This window comes from Rhincodon typus, chromosome 8 (assembly GCF_021869965.1).
Source record: "Rhincodon typus isolate 14 chromosome 8, sRhiTyp1.1, whole genome shotgun sequence".
NCBI classification, from domain to species: Eukaryota; Metazoa; Chordata; class Chondrichthyes; order Orectolobiformes; family Rhincodontidae; genus Rhincodon; species Rhincodon typus.
Window position 1 is genome coordinate 93,819,022 of NC_063339.1, and position 9,581 is coordinate 93,828,602.

Here is a 9,581-nt window from a genome sequence, read left to right on the forward strand (position 1 = left end):
AGTCGTTGAATTTTATGTCACTGCTGTTTGAATTCCACAATCTTGCATTGAAAATACTCGCCAATATTTGATGTTATGGGGAAGAAAATGACATCGAAAATTAACTGTGGTGAAATTCTATTTTTGATTTCGCTCCCTCCTCGTTCTGATTATGAGCCAAATTGCAGTTCCAAGGCCGTTCTTGCCACAAAGGTGCTGCATTGCTCAACCATTGTGCACTTCTGAGTTCCAGTCGCACTCTGGTCGCATTTTCCCTAAATGCTCGCCTCAGGCCTCAGGGCTGTGCTTTTTCCCACTTCTTGTATGAGCCTGTTCTGGTCAACTTATCTCATCACAGAGTCCGGAATTCTCCTCAGAACAAAAAGTGCAATCCATCTCAAAAGTTTAGTTCATCACAACTTTCAACAAAGACCTCATGAGATAAGGCTCCGATCTATTTGGAGGCGCAGGTACCAATCCCGCCGCTACCATTTGTATCAGTAATCCATCACTCAGACTCTTCGGACTAACAGACACAATGCATTTATTCTTCGCTGTGACTGAAAATGCAAACGGCTTGTCGTTTTTGCTTCTGTTGCATGGAAAAAAAGCTACCTGTTTGGGGATTTGCTCGATACGTCAGGGGCTGACACAGTTTGCGGGGAGTCTTCCTGCAGGCAAAGCCTTCACTGAGAAATCAGGAGAGTGTCACGGGGAAAGGTAATTGGATAACAATAGGGAAGGTGCCGTCCACGGGCGGTTTCGAAACAACAAGGTTTTAGTGAACAGCCGAGAGTACTCAGCCATTGCTCCAGAGTCGAACGCTTCCTACGAATTTGTCGAATCAGGGGTGGGGGCGAGGTCACCCGTTTCTGAGCCTTACTTTCTTTACCACACTTCCAAGAACCCTGATCAAAAATCGATCTATTTCAACAACAAAAAAGAAAAGCGATGAACAGCTGTGAAGCTAATGCTGCAGGAATATCAGCGGTGGGGGTGGGGGCGGTGGGTAGCGAGGCTGTGTTCTGTTTCTGAAAGGCCTGCTTCAACTGTTGTCTGCCATCTATCAAAATGCACGGATCATAAACCAAAAGGCCCTTATCATCATTTTGGGCAGAGAAATATCTTCGCATTTCAAAGCGTTGGCCTTATTAGCAGCTCAATCAGTCAACAACAGAATTGAATGGATTTACAGGCGCTGATGAATTGCTTGACTCGCGCTCTCATAGAGTCAACTACATTAGCTTGTGCCCTGACACAAAAGTGTGAAACCGCACTGTAAGTGAAACTGACGAAATGACAGACGGGCTGCAGAATACATTCTATTGGTCTTATCTTTATATCATAGAGGTGATGGAAAAATAAACTGGGAGGTGGAGGAAAGCCAGGCACATGCAGCTCTGGTGCAAAAAAGAAACCCTCCTTTCTCCTTTAGTCAGCAAAAAGAGACGCAAAGGTGACTCAGGTGACACATCGAGAAGAAAACAATCACGTGCTGCTATCACCTCTTTGACATCTCTGTTCGCCTTTTACGTTCTGTCAATATGTTTAGAAACTGCCTTTTGTGCATCTCTAAATAAGCGCCGTGCAGTTTAGGAAGTTAGTGAGTTGCTTTTCTTCGTTTCCCACCCAGGTTTCCAGCTCAGCAGGCAGCCATCTGACATTTGTTCATTTACAGGTTTGGAAAGCTCTGCAGACAAAAAGGCACGGCTAAGGAGAAAGACAAAGTAAGTGGAAACTCACGCCTACTTCGAGGTTCGAACAGCCTCGCAATGCGGTCAGTCATTATCGGATTCAGCTATGCTAACGATGCTCACCCAGCTTTTCAGACAGCTTACTTTGAGTCACTTATTCTGCAAAATAGACGTCATAGCAGTAACTATGCCGCACGGTATCATCTAGTACACGGCTTGCTCAGCTTGGTGCGTTTTCCCGGAAGTCCGGTGTTTTTCACGCTACGTGTTAACGCGAAAGTTGTTCTGTTTCGACCAAAGGGCGAAGTCATTCACCAGAGCGAACGTCTAATTTCCAGAAATGCCGTGCAGTTCATGTTTTCTTTATCCAAGCAGAACCGAATAAACTTTCTCCCAGGCACATTACATTTGTTGCCGAACCGAGTCTCACAAGACGTGCTCAGCTTTCCGTTGATTTTTGATTTGATCGAACGGCTATCAGCATCTGGTGGGAAAATAATGTTTTAGCTGGGCACTGCCGAGCAGCTAAGAAAATGGACGAACAAGACAGGGATCCTTGCAGCCTTTCCCTGTGCCTTCGCTTTTGTTGTTTTGCAGGAGCAACACCAGAAAGAATCATATTTGACAGAGGTCGGTGCTTGATAGTGTGGCCGAGCGGTCTAACGCGCTGGATTCAGGTTCCACTCTTCTCGGAGACGTGGATTCGAATCCCACTGATGCTCTTTTCGCTGGTAGCCAGTTGTGTTGGCCGGCTGTTATGCTGAAGCTGGGGAGGGATGAGCGGCGCTTAAGTTGAAAGCAACAAAAGAAGACGTTTTGTTAAAAATCAATGTACAATGGGAGAGAGGACAGAGCATCCGCTCCTCATTTCCATTGTGCCAGTGGTTCTCAATTTCGTCGTGGAAATGTAGAGAGCGGACACGCAACCTTCGGTCTACCTCGCCAATGTCGACCAGATATCCTAAATTAATGCAGCCCCATTTGCCAGCATTTGGCCCAAATCCCTCTGAACCCTTCCGATTCATACACGCATCCAGATGCCTTGGAAATGTTGTAATTTTACCAGGTTCCACCACTTCGTCTGGCAGTTCAATGCATACTTGCACCACCTTCTGCACGGAAAAAATGGCCCTCAGGTCGCTTTTAAATTTCTGCCCTTCACTTTAATTATACGCCCTCCAGTTTTGGACTCACCCACCGTGTGATAAAGACCTTGACTACTCACCCTGTCCATAGCCCTGATGATTTGATAAACTTCTGCCAGGTCGTCCCTTAACCATCCGACGCTCCAGGGAAAACTGGCCCAGCCTATTCAGCCTCGCCGTACAGTCCAAAACCTGCAACCCTGGCAACTTCCACGTGAATATTTTCCAGGCAGGGTAACATGAAAACTTTTATTTTTCAATAATCCCATTAACGCTGGACTACATCGATCCATTTGAAACAGAGGTGTAAGTAGATAGCTGTGTTCTTCAACACAGAAATGATAATGACGGTTGGTGTCGTGTGGATCACGAACCGATGTTAACGAGCCGTACATTTTGGTGCAGTCAATTTCATAATCCAAAATAAGACTACAATGCGTAGAGTCAGAGATCATAGAAACCCGACCGTATCGAAAAAGGCCATTCGGCCCATTGAAGCTGCACCGACTCTCGAAGAAAAACAAAGTTTCTGGAAAAGCTCAACCGTTCCGGCAGCATCTGTGAAGAAAACATCAGAGTTAACATTGCGGATCCAGTGACCCATCCGCAGAACCGCGAAGAGCTTTCTGAAAATCTGCATTTCCCACGGCTGAACAATCTGGTCTGCACATCAATGCACAAGAGGGGCAATTTCCCACGGCCAATTCACCAAACCAGCGGATGATGTTTTAGCTCGATGATCTATCCCATATCGCTGACACAGCGTTGTGATAAATTCCGCGAAGGGCTGTTTATCTGTTTCGTAGTATTCGATTTGCTGCGTGCATATTAGTACGAGGGGTTCCAATGATCGAAAAGAATTAGATTTATCTCATTGAGCAGTTAGAAAGTTGTCGCCAAATGAGTGAGTGGAGGAGAAAACAAATCCGTCCATCCCACTTGAATCAGCTCCGGGGAGATCGTGAGAGTGGAAAGACGTGACTTCTGCAAGTTTGCAGCGCCAGTCCTTATTGCAATCCAGAGCATTTGATAGATTTGTTCCTGATTGAAGTGTTTACAAGAAGCAGGGAGCTGAGCAAGATATTGGGTAAACCGATTCAGTTGTGAGAGGCGAAACAGCGAATTCCTTTCTTGCAGTGCGAATGAGATTGTATAGCGCAGAGAATTTCGATATGTGTTCCCGATCACTGGAGAGTCCATAACCAGAGATCACAGTTTGAGGATAAGCTGCGAGCCAGTTAGGTCTGAGGTGAGAGAATATCATCACCAGAAAGTAATGAGCCTGAAGAATTTTGTGTTACACAAAACGGTTGAAGCTAAAACATTGATTAGTTTTATAAGAAGGAGTTTGGGTGATCCCTGTGATCATATTGAATAGTGGAGCAGGCTGGAAGACCGACTGGCCTCTTCCTGCTCCAAAGTCGATACAAAGCGACCTCGCACCGAGCCTTGTGAAACAACACAAGAAACAGATTATCAGTGACAAAAACACCCATCAGCAAAAACCCGTCGTTTCTTGCTGCAATTTTGTATCCGATTAGTGAGGTGCACTGACGCTAATTTCACTCTTCTTTGAGAGATGTAAGTAAATAGCTGTGTTCTTTAACATAGAAATGATGATGACGTTGGCGTAGTGTGGGTCATGTAACGGAATGAAAAGCCCCGTGACAGTGTGCATGCAAAATTGTCTGTGAGGAATTGATTTCCACGCTCGAGCACAGTGCACAGTGTTGTTCCAAGAAGTCTTATTGAGACCACCTCTCTTCTGAACCGATGTTAATGAGCCGCACATTTTGGTGCAGACAATTTCAAAATCCAAAATGAGACTACAATGCATAGAGTCAGAGATCATAGAAAACCAACATATGGACAGAGACCATTCGGCCCATTGATGCTGCACCGACCCTCGAAGAAAAACAAAGTTGCTGGAAAAGCTCAGCAGTTCCGGCAGCATATGTGAAGAAAACATCAGAGTTAACGTTTCGGGTCCGGTCACCGTTCCTCAGACCCGAGAAGAGCTTTCCGTAAACTTGCATTTACCACGGCTGAACTATCCGGTCTGCACATCAGTGCGCAAGACGTGCAATTTCCCATGGCCGATTCACCTAACCTGCATATGTTTCGCCTGTGAGAAGAAACCTCAACGGAGACCAGGGGGGAAGGCACAAACTCCACACAGACATCACCCAATTTTGAATCCAAAATGATTGGCGCCTCCCCGGCAGGGAATTGAAACCCGGTGTCCCACGTGACGGGCGAGAAGACGAATCACGACACTTCCGAGGATGGCTCATGGCGCCCTTATCCCCAACACCTTGAGACCCCTAATCGTGCACTCAGCAAATAAAACTGCTTCACTATACTAATTCTATTTTCCATCGCTTGGCCCATAGCCTTGTATGCCTTAGCATCACTAATTTACCTCTGAATATTTCTTAAAGTTATTAGGATATCTGCCTCTAGTGGCACTTACAGGCACTGGCTTCCAGATTCCAAACACGCACTGGCTGAAAAAGGTTTTCCGTCCATTTACTCAAACCTTCCTCTGTCTTACTTTAAATCTATGCCCCCCTCGTGATTTATTCCTCCACCAAGAGGAAACGTTTCTTTTAGTCTACCCTATGAATATCCCTCCTTATTTTGGACAGCTCAATCTTGTCTCCTGTAAATCTTCTCTGCTCTAAGGAAAACAAACCAAGATTGTTCAAGAGATAGTAGGAACTGCAGATGCTGGAGAATCTGAGATAACAACTTGTAGAGCTGGATAAACACAGCAGGCCAAGCAGCATCTTCGGGATTTCACAAGCTTCAAAATCTCCCCTCCACCTACCATATCCCAAAACCAGCCCAGCTCGTCCCCGCCTGCTTAACCTGTTCTTCCTCCCACCTATCCCCTCCTCCCACCTCAAGCCGCAACCCCATCTCCTACCTACTGACCTCATCCCGCCCCCTTGACCTGTCCGTCCTCCCTGGACTGACCTATCCCCTCCCGAACTCCCCAACTACACTCACCTTTACTGGCTCCATCCCCGCCTCTTTGACCTGTCTGTTTCCTCTCCACCTATCTTCTCCTCTATCCATCTTCTATCCGCCTCCCCCTCTCTCCCTATTTATTTCTGAACCCCCTTCCCCTTCCCCATTTCTGATGAAGGGTCTTGGCCCGAAACATCAGCTTTCCTGCTCCTATGATGCTGCTTGTCCTGCTGTGTTCATCCAGCCCTGCACCTTGTCATCCAAGATTGTTCAATCTCTCTTCATAACCGAAACTCTTCAGCCTAGAACATATTCTGGTAAACCTCTTCTGCATCGTTTCTCGTGCTATCACATTCCTGCTATAATGTGAATTACAGAACTGTACATAATACTCTAGCTATAGCCAAAAGAACAAATGAAGTAAATGATGCAGAAAGTCACAGGAAATGGTCTATTTCATCAAAGTCTCTTTTGATCAATGCTGTACTGTGTCCTTTTCCTGAGTCTGATACTCCAGTAATCACTGGTGCATGTCAGGAAAAAGCTGCTCCATGATGTTTGGTCTCACAACCGCAGTATCTCATTGGATCGACTGGTTTGAAGGTCCCGTTGGTAAGTCTGGAGCACGTTCATTCAGCGACAGTCAGAGTAACAGGACAGACTGAAAGGTGTCAATGTAAAAATGAATGTTAGATTGCGCAGTGCCTCAGTAAAGTGAACCGAGGAATGTAAAGGAGGGTTGGTGATTGTGGGAGGGACAGAAATCTTCAAGAACTGGGCTTGAATTCTGATACATCAAACGTAGATACGCAAAATAGCGAGTGTTTGAGGGAAGAAAATTATCAGCTTGGGGAATATTTTCAAGTAAAAATGTTTGACATTTTGCTGCATTCCTGTAGCACCTGTCACAAGGCCTAAAAAAAGCGACAAACACCCACTGCCATGACTTGGATTCGAACAAAACCCCAACCGCCGCAACACAGAGTTGCAGCGTGACAGAGCAATACATGGTTCACCAAGGCAATGTGTGGAGTGGCAGAAGGTATGTTAAGAGCAGTACCAGTTACACAACAGGAATTCTTGCTGAACAGTGTACTGAGATGCGGGGACTCAGCGTGAGCTGAACTTTTAGCTTCGATGCTTCCCGGGGGCATTGGAGATTCCATGATTCAGTATGTTGAACGCTAAGATTGATCGTTTTCTACAAAACATCAAGGTCTCAGGGGATAGTTCAGGATATTGTTGACATGTATTTTTCAATAGCAATTTAGTTTTACATCGGTTACTTCATCAGTTCCCACACACAAGGAAGTAACCACTCCTGCAGATGATCATACAATCCCAGTTCCTAGGCCCGGAACCAAAGAAACTCAGTGCCCCAGCCGTGAAGATACAACCAGAAATGGGGATGGCACTGAGTGCGCGGACCTACTCTGTGGCTCTCGTTAAAACTGACTCAGAGATAGTAGGAACTGCCGATGCCAGAGAATCTGAGAAAACAAGGTGTAGAGCTGGATGAACACAACAGGCCAAGCAGCATCAGAGGAGCAGGAAAGCTGATGTTTCGGGTCTGGAACCTTCTTCAGAAATGGGGGAGGGGAAGGGGATTCTGAAATAAATAAAGAGAGAGAGAGGGGGAGGCAGATGGAAGGTGGATAAAGGAGCAGATAGGTGGAGAGGAGACAGACTGGACAAGGACCACGTACCACATCACCAACCTTGGATTCAACGCATCATCCTCTGCCACTTCCGCCACCTGCAATCTGACCCCACTACCAAGGACATTTCTTCCTCTCCACCCTTATCTGCCTTCTGGAGGGACCGCTCTCTCCGTGACTCCCTTGTCCGCTCCACACTCCCCACTAGCCCCACCACCCCTGGCACTTTTCCCTGCAACTGCAGGAAGTGCTACACCTGCCCCTAAACTCCCCACTCACCCCCATCCCAGGCCCCAAGAAAACCTTCCACATAAAACAGATGTTCACCCGCACATCTGCTAATGTGGTATATTGTATCCGCTGTTCCCGTTGTGGCCTCCTCTACATCGGGGAAACCAAGCGTAGGCTTGGAGACCACTTCGTGGAACACCTACGCTCGGTTCGTGACAAATGATTATACCTCCCAGTCGCGAACCACTTCAACTCCCCCTCCCACTCCTTGGATGACATGTCCATCCTGGGCCTCCTCCAGTGCCACAACCATGCCACCCGAAGGTTGCAGGAACAGCACTGCATAATTCGCTTGGGAATCCTGCAGCCCAATGGTCTCAATGTGGACTTCACAAGCTTCAAAATCTCCCTACCACCAACTTCATCCCAAAACCAGCCCAGCTCGTCCCCGCCTCCTTGACCTGTCCGTCTTTTCTCCCATCTATCCGCTCCTCCCACCTCACTGGCCAAACCCCCATTCCCACCTCCTACCTACCAGCCTCATCCCCGCCTCCTTGACCTGTCCTTCTTCCCTTGACTGACCAACTCCCATCCTAACTCCCCACCGACACTCACCTTTACTGGCTCCATGCCCGCCTCTTAGACCTGTCCATCTCCTCTCCACCTATCTGCTCCTTTATCCACCTTCCATCCGCCTCCCCCTCTCTCTCTATTTATTTCAGAATCCCCTTCCCCTCCCCCATTTCTGAAGAAGGGTCCAGGCTGCAAACGTCAGCCTTCCTGCTCCTCTGATGCTGCTTGGCCTGCTGTGTGCATCCAGCTCTACACCTTGTTATCTCAGATTCTCCAGCATCTGCAGTTCCTACTATCTCTGCGGCTCTGGTGACACAATCGGTGAGCGCGGGGTCCTTCTGTGACGGTGCAGAGGCACGTGAAACACCAAGGCTATGAGCTCCAACCTCACCCAGAGCAGCTTTTATTGACATGGAGCAGGGATTATTGGGGCATCAGGCTGTACAGAGCAATGTTAGTCAGCATGGAATTTGTTAAAAAAGACTAGCTTCTTTTGTTGGATCATGATCTGTCGCGGGGAAATGTCTCAATTATCAATCAAATTAGAGATTACTCCTCTGTCACCCGACAGATTGCCCCCGCCTGTTAAATTCATTGTATGTTTGTCTGTGTGTCTTTTAAAACAGAATTCCTATTCCATATCCACGACCTTTTCATCAGAACCAGGCAATTTTTCATGTGCTTGTCGCCATAGAGAAAGGATTTTGTCATTTTGGAAGGCAGAAGGGCGAGAACAGGATGATAAAGACAGAATGGCGAATGATAGCCTTCAGATGAATTTAAATGTCAATGTACATGATCAGGGGAATGTTACCATCCACAGACAAACAAAAACTAGGAATGTGACAAAAACAGAAATTTCTGGAGAAACTCAGTAAGTCTGACAGCATCTATGGAGCGAAAGCAGAGTTCATGTTTCCGATACAGAGACACTTCTTCAGAATTTTTTAGAATGAGGAATGTAACTGCTGGATTAGCCTTCACCGAAAGTTCAGAAAAATCATGAGTCTGTCCCTCTGAATGAGTTGCTGGACTGCTCAACCGCTTCGCCTGACATTGTGAGTATGTTCATGATACATTGCTGTTTCTGTTTGTGTGTTTGTGTGTGTGTGTGTGTCTGTTTCTGTCTGTCACATTCTGGTTGGCGTGACACATTGGAATTGTACAAGCAGGAAGGCGTGCCACCAAGTCTGCTCCTATTCCAAAGCAAGAAGGAAGTTACAATCTATTTCAGTTGTGGGTTGCATGATAGATAATAGCACAGTGGGACAGCGGCAGTATGCTGGGCCTGTAACCCAGAGATCATGGATTGAAACCATCCCTGCTAT